This window comes from Lonchura striata, chromosome 13 (assembly GCF_050655825.1).
Source record: "Lonchura striata isolate lonStrDom1 chromosome 13, ASM5065582v1, whole genome shotgun sequence".
NCBI lineage: Eukaryota > Metazoa > Chordata > Aves > Passeriformes > Estrildidae > Lonchura > Lonchura striata.
The window spans coordinates 16,597,093-16,611,126 of NC_140715.1; the positions used below are offsets into that span (position 1 = coordinate 16,597,093).

General features: G+C 40.1%; 1 protein-coding gene across 12 annotated transcripts in view; it reads right to left on the bottom strand.

The window, feature by feature from the left end:
- EBF1 (EBF transcription factor 1) overlaps positions 1–14,034 on the bottom strand; it is a 268,796-nt gene that overhangs the window by 16,162 nt on the left and 238,600 nt on the right. The gene's annotated exons all lie outside the window — the stretch shown is intronic.

A 14,034-nucleotide genomic window follows, 5' to 3' on the forward strand; every position in this document is an offset into this window, starting at 1 on the left:
AAATCTTCCTCCTGAAGATACTAAAGAGTGTCTACATACTCAAAGGAAGGGCTGAGCAGTAAATTCTACTGCAGCTTTGCATATCCTCATACTACTGTAGAAAAAATATTATAAGTAATATCAGAGTAACTGCACTTTTGAAGCACAAAGACTGAAATTCAAACTGAATCCACTTCTGACTGAATGTACCTCGAATACTACAGCAACTCAACATATTTTGTTGGAGGCCTGCATTCCTTTCAGAAGTATTTCACTAAGAACATGAAACTTTCATTTCAATTTTTATCATGATGCAAACACTTTGTGTCAAGACGTATCATGACAAACACATTTTTTGTTAGTTCTAAAAGAGATGAGGTATTTCTTCTTGTGACATCTGCTTACTTTTTATTCAGAAACTCTTGAAAAAAAATCCACTCTGTGTCCCAAAAGGGCTGCGAGTCCGGTGAGATAAAGGTATCTTGAGTTACACTGATTTGTTCAGCTTAAGTAACTAAATTAGATAATGTTCAAGGTACTTGTTAAACCGAAATGAATTTTGTCAAGAAGAAGCTGACCACAATATATAACACTCACCAGCCACATATTGTATTATTGAGACCACCAAAGGATTTATGAACTCATGGAGGGCGTGGGGGGGAAGCTGTTCCAGCATCCTCTGAGGCATTTATCTTATGTGTTGTCTGGATATCATATCACCTTCTAATGCTCTTTAGCATTGTAATACAAGAGAGAGCTCATTCATCTTCTGAGAGGGTACTTAGGGATGATGATGTCATTCATACTTTCTTGACTCTTATGTCTGACCTCCTGCCTTTGCCTTCTAACTTCCTACTCTCATGGCTACTCGCAAGAAAAAAAAACCCTCTGCAGACTTGAAATGCTCAGCATCAGACTCCAGTTCACTTCTTCACCTTGGAAAGGTCACATTCTGAAATTTCTAGTCAAAACCACAGTCATTTGTGCTCAAACTTTCCCCTTGGTTTTCAGTTGGTGAAACAATAAATGTGATAGTTAAGTTTTTAACTTACACTTGAAATTTGTGCATGCATTATACTTTAAAAGATAAAATTGTGAACACCTCTTTCAAATTTAAAGGCAAAACCAAGAGAAACATTTACAAGAATGCCAAAGATCTAAAATGCCAAACATTGAGCTTGGTACACAGGAGCTTCAACTTGTCCAGAACCTCCCATCTCTCCCCATCAACAGTGAACACTGAATTATTGTATCATTTTCAGAAATTATAGCTTTATAAAGACTCATAAAAGCCATTCAAAATGTAAAGATCCTCCATTTACTGTAAGACTGAGGGAACTGTGCCAGCCTAATGGGAAGTATAAAATAACAGGGCCATTTATCTAAAAAGGTATTTGTACTCACACCAAGCTGAAAACTTTTCCAACAAACAAACAGAATGGTTTCCATGCATTATGAGTGAATCATACCAAAGAAGTGAGCACCATATAGATACCACAAAGACAAGAAGGCAAAATGGGAGAGAAAGATGATGTGTCTCACTTGAGATTTAGTTTACCACTGCCTACAGGATGGAAATGCACTGAATTCCTGCCACTGAATTTCAATGGCAGCTTCCCAGAAAACATGTCTACAGTGGGAGCTAGAACTTTGGTCTTTCCAAGCCACTGTAGTCTCATCAGCCTCCACCCAAACTGAAAATCACAGCCTAAATGTACAGCACTAAAAACAGTCATGCATAACCTTACCACCTGCTCCACGATGAGCCAAGCTTATAAATAAAATATAGGAAGCCTCTATGAGGCAGCAGAAAGAACAAATGCTGAAGTGCAAATGGGAGCAGGCATTTAGCCATAAACATTGAGAATCGATGATTAAAACTCCTCTTAACCACAAAGGTGATAAATGCATGCGGGGAAAACACACCCTGTCCAAACAGTCTTCTTTACAAATACTGCTGACTAAAGAAGGAACAAAATTATGATGATCACCTGGAAGTCTGTCCTTGCAAGTCTCCCATCTTACACCTATTAATGTCCTGGAAATATGGTGTAGTTAAACACTAAAAAAAAATATCAGCCTCTTTTTTTAATCCACACCACTCATGCTGGTGGCCCCACTCCCATACGTTATGGGCATGTAAAAACAACAGAATTAGTAGCTAACACAGATGTGTTCTTCATCTAGATACAGGGTGGCATGGAATAAACCACCATTAATATTGTTGGTTTGGAATAACTCTTTAAATAAACTGCCACTGGACAGTCTGGATGCTCCCACCATGTTATCATCAGATGAAGCATCTGGCAAGTAATTTAGAGAGTTTTGTTGCTAAAAGTTCTGGACTTGTCTGCTAATGCTGGGTCTCTAAACAAAGGGAGAAGAGTGGGTACAAGAGGGCAGATGTGCAGAATTAAAATCACTCTGCTGGGACTTAAATAATCTCCTTTAGGGACTTTAGGGACAACATTGATGTCATGACTCACATCCAAGTCCCTCTGATAGCTGGAGAACTTTGCTTCTCCTAAGTACCTAGCATGTCTTACCCCTGACCCCTCTGTTTACCAGGAAAAGGCATTTACAGCCACACACAGGAACCCTTCAGAGCTGTCAGATTTTACCTCATGAGGCCAATCTGCCTTTCATGGAGCCAGTGCAGGGCTGGTGGATATCCCTGCACTGAACCCTTGTATCTGTTCACAGCAGCTGAGAGCTGGCAGGTGTCACTCATGTTTGGGACTCACAGACACGTCCCTTCCTGAGCCAACACTGGGGCAATTCTCTGGCCTCCCCTACAGCATTTCCCACAGATTGAGGGTCTAATGACAGATCCCCTCAGTCTGGAACAGCTAAACCAGGAGAGGAAACATTTTACAGCTTTACAAAAACCTGAGGGGTTTGTAGCATGGAAAGACCAGTTCTGCAAACACTCCTTTTATGCCATCCCATCATTCATGGTCAGTTTGTCACTGTGGCCAGTTTGTCACATCCAGTGAGTTATCCAAAGACTCTAATCTAATCTAATAGATGCACAAATGGGTAAGTCCACATAATTTAGTGACTAACAAAAAATCCTTTGCCAACTTCCTTTATGGAAATCCCTCCATCTCACCAGGTTACAGTGACTCACACTATTCCCCTCTATCTAGGCTGCAAAAGAAAAATATTCCTGATTTATCCATATGAGCAAACAAATGACAACATTAGACACTTTTCTTTGATCTGACCTCAAAGGTTTGTCACAATGACCTAAAGCACATTTTTCCTTCTAAATTTTCCTTATTCACCTCCACTATCAGCCCCAGGACAATTTTGGGTAGGAGCCTTGGGCATTAATTTTTTGCAAATTTTCTCCAAACTATTTGTATGAGCATCTACAGTACTTTAGAGCATATGTTCATTAGTAAGATCAAGGAGTTTTTAGGTTTGGGGGATTTTTTTTTTTTTTGGTTTTGTATATATAAGATTTTCTGATAGTTCTTCCTCTTGCTGGTATTAACATTCCTCTTGGGAGAAACAAAAAAGGGGGGAAAAAAGAGTTATTGCTCAAAATCTTCTCCTGACTATTTTATACTCATATATTTTTTGGGAAGTTGTAAACATTTCCTTACGGAAGAAGGTTTTGAATGATTTGAAGGGTCTTGACTTAGGTAACCTTTCACAGAATTTGGAAAAAATTAACAGAGACACTGAATTCTGACATTGTCATTCGAAGATACTGCACAGGCTGTTTTAGAAGCTTTATTCTATGGATCATATTATTGTGTCCATTAGAAAAATTCCCTAGAATATTGGGAATTAAAAAAAGATTACCTGTGACTTGTGATTTTGTGTATGGCACAATGCAGATAACAAATTATGTATTTGTAAGAGTGAAAAACATTCCCTGGCAAATGGACAGGCTGATATCTATTTCTATGATTTGTATACACAAAGACTTTGCAAACACAGATCAAGTCATAACACTTTTAAATTGATCTCACATTAGGTCAAACTGTTCTGTATTGGCTTAATTCACTTGGCTGCATTTAAATCTATAGAGAAATATGCTTGGTAATGCATGGCCAAAATCCTGCTGAGGTAAATCAGAGGAGCTGCATAGCAATTAAAGTGCTAATTGTAGATAAGTGTTTTGTCCATTTTATTTTCAGTTTGTCTTATGCATTTATCCATATAAATATCTAAATATGCCAAATTTCTCTCTTGTTCAATTGTTCAATCACATTGAATTAAAGAGCCACCCATGCTTTCTTTTGATGAAGGAGGAAAAAAAAAACCAACACACTAAACCAAACCAAACCAAACAAAAAACCCAGTCTATCATTAAGATCTGTGAAACTGTCACTTTCCTGGATTGGATGCTTCAGGTGGGAAGCATAAGCAATTAAAAATCGAGAGTTCAGGTTACTTTTAATAGCAGGAGAAAACTGAAAAATAAGACATATTGAAATTCTGACCTACAATAATATTCTGCTCTGTCTGTGGAGAGTGGATGCATAAAAATGTTGAAATAGAGACTGGAATAATGTTGGTGGGTTTTAGTATTACAGTTAAAGCACTGCTCAGTCATAACCCCTACAAATGACTGGTTTCACTTCTATTTTATCATTGGCATAATTAAAAGGAGTCTCTTGAAAGGGGCATTCTCATTACAGCCAAGGACCACTTCAGACCCCATTGAAATGAAAAGACAGACCATAGATTAGGTGCAGATACAAGTGGTAATTTCTAGGGAAGCATAAAATACCAAATGTGTAACAACCATATTTTACGTGTTCAAAAGACTCACAGTATTTTGTTGTACAAAGAGACTTTGGTTCAGAAAGACAACTTTAGCAAAGTGGCTCCTATCAGATATTCTAAAAAAACTTCAACTTCCTTATCAGAAACAAAGTTATTTTGTTTCTTGTATTATTATTTTTAATTTACAATCCTATAATTCAGCAGAAATTATCCAAAACAAGTATCAATGTTGAATAACTGTGAATTTAAGAAATTTATCCAACATTTCACAGAGGTAACACTCTTTCTGTGTACATCTCCAGAAAGTAAAAGCGGGCAGAGCATTTTACATGATCTAGGACTCTTTTTTCAGTGCTGAGGGAAAAGTATTACCATTGTCACTACACCAATATATTTTATAGAATTGCTTCGAAATACTGACTTTTCAAAATACATCAATATTTCAGTAGCATTTTTGAGCAACAAAACCTCAGCACTAATGCTAGTTTGCAGCTGAATAATGAAATAAAATCCAGATTATCAAATTATGAATACTTTTTATTTCCTGTTTATTAAAAATACTTTTAAACACATTTCATTTGTCTGAAGTTCACATTTGAAAAAAATTAGGCACCTCTATTCTGTTGAGTGTTTGAACTTCAAGATGCTATGAGCAGATGAAATTATGAATCCAGCATTATTAGTGGAGGCACTTAGGTCATCCTAAAGAACAAAATCACCAAACTTCGTAATTTCTGTATCTTGGACTGCCCAAAATATAGCAACAAAAATGTGTTAAATATATGTGTCTCTGCTTTAAAATGCTTCTGGGTCTTGTTTTCATTCTCCTCTCAGCAAATACATCATTTGTTATCTGTAGTCACAAATGTATTCCAAAATATTCTTTAAAATAAATCCAAGCTGCATTTCTGTGTCTGTACAAGTAGGTTGAGATTGTGCTATTGTACTTAGAAGACATTCCAGTCCAGTTGAGTTATATCACCATAAGTTACATGATTGACTTTTACAGCAGAAAGAAAAGGTTGTACTCAAACAACTGTTATTGCCTCAATGGAAAAAAAAAAAAAAATCAATGAATGTAAAATGAACAAGAGATTTTGTCCAAGTTGCAGTTAATACTACTGAAGAGCTATGGATATTAAAAGGTCAACAAATAAATTAGTCCAAGTGTTATGAAATGAATGATTTGGCTTATAATTGTATTGAGTGCAAATTGTTCACTGCCTATTAGACCAGGTAATTTTTAACCATGGTGCCTCAATTACTGTTCCAGGAGCAATAATACAGTTGTAAGAGCCACCGCTTCGATCGGGTGACCTGGGAGACACTCCAGGACAGCTGCCTCTGCTATGATGGATCACCGAGCCTGATCTCCAAATGGTGCCAAACCTTCCCTTCCTGGGAGGGGATCTCATAAAAGAAACATTACTGCTTGATTCATTTTACCAAAATGCTTGAGTTTTCTAGCGTCAGCAGCTGGGCAGAGATTGTGAGGCTCTGTATTTCTTAGAAGAATTACGACAAGAGGCATCCTATTGCTCCCAGCACTCTCTGCTAAATGGCATCATGATGGTTTGGAGGATGCTTTTCCTGCCACTCAGCTGGGCTGTGTTGTGAGAAATACACAGCAATCAGATTTTACATCGCCACGTAAACCACCACATAACACCTAAAACTAGGCCAGAAATGGAGACTCTAGGTGAGATTATAGACATTACTTCACACTTCTGCAGTGCCCCGCGTTCAGAGATCTCAAAGCGCCACTTTAATGGGAGCAAATTAAATTTCACAACACACTTTCTAGGAAAACACACTCTCTTCCCCATCTTCATCAGAGACAGCCTTGAAGTGTAGCTGTTTGGCTAAAATTACAGTGGGCTATGGTTAGAACCAAGGCAAGTTTTGTAGGGTGAGGTAATATCTTGTATTAGAGACACTGATCCAGGCCAGAAAAGGTACAGTCAGCACACAGGAAGCAAGAATAGGCATCCAAACCCTGTTTTATTCCAGTTATATCAGTCAGTCTAAGATACAACCACTCCTTACAAATCTTGATAGCTTTAAAAAGGGAAAAGGAATCAATCTGATTTGCTTTCATGCTATGAAGCACCACCCATGTCAGCAGCTGTGTTCCCCCATAGCTTCTTGGGGCACGGTGCTCCCTGTGAGCCAGGGTTCAAAATAAGGCAATAAAGGGCTCACCAGGCTTCCTAGAGGATTGGGCCTTAAAGAATTGTAACTAGGATGTAACTACACAGATCTGCTTCCTGCCTATATATAAAAAAAACTGAAGAGGTAAATGCAAATCCTGAATTATCAAATAATCTGCACAGGAGAAACCACAAAAATAAAAGCCTAATTAGAATAGATTGTACCCTATACAACCAAATCATGTGTATATTGTCACTCTACTATATGTTTGATAAATCACTACATTCAAACAGTCTATTGGGAGGGTGGTTTTCCATTTCATCTCTCCATTGAGCAAAAAAAGTGCCACATGACTGGAGCCTGAATTTCCATTTCACCAGCATACAGTTGAACTGAATAATATTTGGCACAATGCAGTGTACAACTGAACCACTAAATGGCTGATTTACTAAATTATTATTAGATGAGCTCGTGCTGTTCCAAGTGAAAGTGCAGTCACTGTCTCTCTTCATGGTGTGTTGAAATTGTTCTGTGTTTAAATATTCAGCATGAGGCTAATGTGAACTGATGAACTGAGACTACAAACGTTCACTTTCAATGCAGACAGGGAGACAGAGATGCAACATATCATGTGGCCTGTGGAGGTGAAGATGATTTATGTTTAAGGATGCTGCTGCCTATTTCTATTAATATAAGATATTCTTAATTAGGTTTGTGTTTGATCCAGAAATTTGGAAATGTAGGAGTTTGGAAATGTAGCTAGAAGCTAGAAAATAGCTTCAAAACTGAACTGTGTGGCTGTGGAGGCATCAGAGATCTGGTGAAGAGGTACTTGAGCCTGGAGCTGTGCATGAGCTGCCTCCACAGTTGCATTCTTTGCTCTCTTTAATATTTGAGCTGTAGCTTAAAAGTATCACTGCAATTCCTACCTGAGCATCAGAAATTCTTGGTGTGTAAAGAACTGACCATGTTGTGTAATCCTATGACTTTCTGAGTGAGTGCATATGGGGGAAAAGGAAAACAGATATTTTTAAGACAGGTTAAAGAGAAAAAAAAAAAAATCCAAACAATTTCTTTACTGCCACCTGCTGGAGTTGACAATAACCCTTTGTCCCACTGAGAGAACAAGCTCCTCACTTGGAGGACAGTTACGGGGAGCATTTAAAATACTGTGATCCCAGACACTTACAGTAGATTAGAATTTTTTATTGGTGCTGTGTTGCCATAACAACATAAAGACAGCAGATGACTTAAGCTAAGCTTGCAAAGCAAAAGGCTGCTCATCTGGCAGTTAAAATGAATACAGTTCACTTCACAAGTTCCCCATATGGACCCTTAGTGTATGGTAATGAGGATACCATATGGTGGGAGAAAATGCACAGAGAACAATTGTGCTCCACTGGATGAGTGAAGTGAGCGGGAAGTTATGAGGAAGCACAGGAGAGAGATTTGTGTGTGTGCTTTCTAACTCAAGGGTTTCTTTCAGAGCGGGGTTCTCTCTCTTCTTAATCTTCTTCTTAATATATACATGCATAGAAATGACAGAGAAACATATTGCACATTTCGTAACATCATTCATCATAAACTGTCAGCCGTGTTTGTAAATCAGCTCGGTAAGATCTTAGAAATTTGTAATTCTTAAAAGGTAAAAGTGCTAAGTTTTTAGACAAAGTGCAGGAAAATTTAAGCACTTCTGACAAGTAGAAACATTAGTGGTAATCATTTTAAAAATGCTTGCATCTTCCTGCCTGCATGTTTAGCTGTAAATAATGCCGCAATGAATAAAAGCTTTAAAAAAGGGGAGGGGAGGATGCAATGGAAAAAAATATATTTTTTTATTTTATTTCCAAAAGGATAAAAAGTAATAGATGATCAGAACCATATGCATGCCAAATTCTGCTGTAAATGTACATATGCTATAGAGCACGCTGTACTAACCAGATCCCAAACCTGGTAAGACAGCTTGCTAAAGGCTGCAAAGTCAATTTTGTACTACACATGCTTCATAAAAGATGAATATAAATGCATTAGTTAGACACGGTGAGCTAAATTAGAAGGTCAGGCAGGGCTGGAAGGGCTGAAATATCACACAACCAATGACTGTAATTACTCTTTTTTTAAGTCTATTAAGTGGTGTTGTTCTATCAAGGCTCAGGGGTATAGGACATGAAGTACAAGATAAAGTAATGTGTATTTATTACTCCCACGGGATCAATTTACTAGATATTTTCAGCTCCATGGAGCAAAATACACAAATGCAGCCTTTGTTACTTTCTTCAAACTGTGGCTTTTTCCTTCAAAACCTGCTCCTCGAAGGGACTGTGTTTACCTGGTTGGTGTCTTCCTCTCATCCTCAGTTAATTGTTGTATTTAAAACCAACAAGGATGTAGGATCCCTCCTACAGGATGCTCAAACAAGTGGTTGGAGTCGCTGAGATGGAATGTGCAGACTAGAAAATCCAATCCCAGGCATGATTTTTACCCCAAGGCAAAGCAGAGAGCGGGAGCGGAGAGCGGCGCAGAGCTCCTTGTCATCATGTTAGCCCTGATCTATTAAAAGTTTTGTCATAGATTCTAAATTACACCATCTGCTCTAATCATTTGCTGAGTAAATGCTGACCCAGTTATAAAGAAAGCTCAGTGAAATGTGTGTGCACACTGCTGACCTTCAGAAAGGAAAGGGCTCCTTGCCAGCCCTGTGTTCTGGCTCTGCCCTTCAGCAAGTGGTGCCTCTGTCCCTTTGCTCTCCCCTTTCAGGCTCTGCATATTCCCAGACACCCCTCTGACATCCACTGCCCCATAAGGGTGACACTTGCACAGCTACCTCGCCATCTCAGAAGCTTTGATGCTCTCTTGTTGAATATTTTCTATAGGATAAACAAAATATCAGATCCTCTAAACAAGCTCCTCAACCCACTAAGTGCTCAAATTGTTAGGAAACTTAAAAAACCCCAAGCTGTTGAGGGCTCAATACCAACCTTAACTCTGGTCTCACAGTCCTGTAAATTTTACAGTAAATGTAGAACCCTCCAAGCACATTCCATGACCTCCTTGCTGTACACATGAACTCCAATAGCTCCTCTTTACATGCTCCCCCTTCCTGCCCACACTCAGTATAAAAGTTTTCTAATGATTCTCTTGTTACGCTGGATGGGGGAAAAAAAAGTGTTTTCTTAGCTGAAAACTACTAATGTTGGTTAAAATATAGTATACGTTGAGTTAGTAGATGGCAGCCCTTTCTGGAATTTCCATTGGGTCTGTCTGAGCTGCATTGTCTTCATTGCTATTTTAACCCCTGCTAGCAAGCCTGGGCCAACCACCCACGTTTAGAGACAACCTTTATTTGCAATATAAACAATACCCATGTCACGACGGATAAAGGGCAGATCTGTGGGATTTCATGTGGAAAAAGACAACTGCTTTTGCCAGCCTCTGATTCCTAATAACCACATGTCTTTTATTAGTGTCCTAAATGAGGAGGTGAGCTACGTCTTGGGGGGTTTAATGACTGACCAGAGAAAAGGAGCTGAAGGGAAGGAGGATTCTGGTTACCTGTGCTCTCAGCTCAGCAGGGAGTCCCCTGTGCACTAGAGAGAGAAGCTCCACTTTCATCTACATGAAGAGAAACCAGAAGTAAAGGTCCCTTTCAGGAGGGATAAGGGGTCTCCTAGAGAGCACTGAAGGAACAGACTGGGAGGGAGAGGACGTCAGATCACAGAGGGGGTTGGTGCAATGACTCGCTTCTCAAACACAGAGTGAACAATCTTCTGCTTAATCTAAATACAAGTGATGAGTTGTAGGAGTGGTGAAAATGGCAAATAAAATCTAGGAAATTGCATATAAAGAGGAATCGTTGTTATTAAATCATTTAGGATGGATGTGTTTCAAATCTAGCTCACAGCTGAAGCTGTTTTACAGCTCTAGCTGTGGAGTTTTAACAAAATTGCAGAATTGCAACGTGTCTGCCAGGGATTTATTTTAAGGATTGCAGGGTAGTTACATGAATGAACCTTAATAGACTCAGCATGTTGTTGTGATCTGAGCTCTTCGGTGATCTCGCTGCAGTTTGTGTGCACAGGAACCAACAACACGAGTGCTTTTGTGTGCACGTGTGCAACCACTCCAGATGGACGTGGGGCACACACACGTGCACGTGTCCCCAGCTCCAGAGACTGCTCCTGCAGGACAAGGACAGCATTTCTCAACCTCAGCATCACAGTGCTCCTTTTCTCTTATCCCCAGAGATCTCTTGTTTCCTCTGATCTGCCTCCTGTCTGTATTAGAAAGGAAAGACTACACTGCCCAGCACACGGCTGGCACTTGATCTCACTCCAAGCTTTGGGTGCTAATCCCAGCACCTCTTGTCTCTCCTCCTGGTGCCTGTGGGTGTGGGGGTGTCTCTACAGACATGCACATCTCCTTCCACTGGCTGCCTTCCCTGACCTGCTCTGGACAAGAAGGGAACAAGATTGTGGCTCAAACTGGCTCCATAGTTCAGCTGCCAACATCAGCTCCCTCTCTTTTCTCCAGAAACTATATATTGCATTTCTACTTTAAGCACATCAGCTGTCAATCTAGCAGTCCAAAGACCCTCATTTCCAGGTGCTCCCATTCTCCTCACTGTGGGAGGTCATTCTCTATGGGAATTTGCCTGCTGTAGCACTGGGAAAGGGAAATTATTTTTTAAAATTTGTCTTTTTTTTTCTTTGTCTACTTCCAGCAGATAGTTGGAACATTTCAAAAAAGTTCATCCTGAGCATAAATATTGAGCACTTTTGAAAATACTGTTTTTAAACTTGTGGAGATCAAACTTCTCTAACAGCCTCAATGGTTTTAGAATGCTGTTATCCCCTCAGCTCTGGAGGGCAGAGCATGTGCTAACACTCACTTGATGGCCTCAACAACTCTCCTTGACCACAGGGATAAGTCACAGAGCAGAATGCTCTTGACGGTCCATGGGAAGGGCAGCATGCCCTTATGAACACAAAAATTATTACCACTTCTACGTCTGGAATGATCTCTAATTCATCAGTAATGTTTCAATGGAATAATGGCCACAAACCCTAGCACCAATTAGAGAAATATGATTTGTTTTGTTTATTTAATGCAAAGGCACAAGCCTTTTCATGAACAGAAAGTGATGATGTGCTGTCAGGACAAAGGGGGAAATGGAAGGAAGGATTTTGGAGCTCTGAGCACTGCTCTCCTCTCTTCTGTTCCTCTGGAACATTTGCCCTTTCTGCCCGTGGTTCCACTGTGGGAGCCATATGGCTTCCAACACTCCTCTAAGTAGCCACTGAGAATTGTCTGCAGTGGAAGAGTGCCAAAGCCCTTCCTGGTTTAATGACATGGGGAAGAGCACTGTGCAGTGCTCACCAGCACAGGGGCTCACACGTCCTTGATGCTGATCCTGGAGCCAGCAAGTGATGCTGGGAATTGAACCATCAGTGCCTCAAACACAGAAGTCAACATGTGCCAACCCCTGCTGCATTCAGCCTCTGTGCCTGGCATATTAATGAGACTTGAACTTGAGGTCCAACCTTCAAGCTTGCACACAAGGAATTATCCTAAGACCAAAAAGAAAGTCCTCTCTTCATCTTGTTTATTTTTAAGCTGGCACAGTGTTACCAGTTTCTTTGCTGAGTTTGTTCAACCCTTAAGAAGTGACCCTTTTTTTAGTCCATCACATCTTACCTCTGCAGACATAACCACAATTTCCCTTGATTTAAAGATTTGAAAAATTCATTTAGAAGGTACTCCAAAGAAACACATGAAGCCAAGAGGGTAGAGGAGGGGACAGAGGACTAAGTGCTAACCCTCACTCCCACACCTTATCCATAAATACCTGATGAATATCAGAGTCAGGATATGGAGCTAGAAGAAGCTTCCTTCTGCCTGCAGGAATGTGTGCTACCAGTCTCAGACCAAATCAGAAAGAGGAGGGTGCTCATCCTGGAGGCTGCATCCCCACATTTCAGCACCAGCACAAAGGGGCATTGCTGGGGACCCCCTTGGTGCCTCAGGAGCCAAAAAGGAGCCTAATTCCTGTTCCACCACAACCCCATGCCATATAACTCAGTTTAGAATTGCCCAGTTTTATTTTACTTTAATTTCCTGATTTAAATAAAATCTATGGTCATCTACTAGCCAGCTGGAATATTTGGTTTAGGGAAGCTTTGCAGCAATTCTTTTGCGCCTTGCAAATGCCTGGTGCATAGTGAAGGCTGGCTTCTTCTTTTCTGAGAAACTATTTTTCTCCAGAAGCATATTTGGCAGCAGAGGCAGGATAGAGGTGAAAAAAAAAAAAAAAAGCCCCTACAGAAGGATGCTCTCTTTCTTTGGAAAGGGTTGCACCTCTGGAGTGAAACTTGACAAGCCATGAAAGCTGTGTCCTGCTGAAAGTGTGTCCAAGCATTAGGGAAAGGGACAGCTTGCAGAGGGTGAACAGAGCCAATGGTAAATGTAACTCTCCAGGACAGCATGTTTCTCTGGTGGGAAGAGGGAAGGACAACACATCAGTGACCCCAAAACCACAGCCTGCAGCCTTCCTAGGCAAAGATAAAAGACAGAACAAGCCTGTAAAAAAAGTCACATACTGACTTTTATTTCTTTCAATGAATTAAACAAATTAAGTTCCAGTGTTCAGGAAATCTTTCTACCTTTCAAACACTTAAGAAATTCAATTAATCAAAGCCTACAACAATCCCTGAAGAAAGCTTGTGGACAGCTCAGGGAGCTACCGAAGAAGGGTCACAAGTATTGCCCAGTCACAAAGGCTATACTGGATGTACATTAACTGAACAATTCATTTGTCTGTGTCTCAGGTCTGCAAATTCACATTTTTTTTTCCACAGGGAGTGTTCTGACTCCCCAGCTCAGTAACAGCAGATAAAACATGTGGTGGCAGCTGGCCTCAGACAGAGACTCCAGATCATCACCATTGCTCAGAGCTCCTATGGACACCAGCAACACTTAAATCCCCCACCTTGTACTGCAGTATACCACAAAAGTCACTGCAAATTCTTGCAAGGTAGTAAAATCAGATCTGAGTGCAATCCCATGTTTTCCCAGTACAATAAACCTATCTGAAAAATGCTGTCTTTCTCCCAGCTTTTACTTGACAGAAATCAACAAGAAAACCTCACTAATTTTCATGAGAAC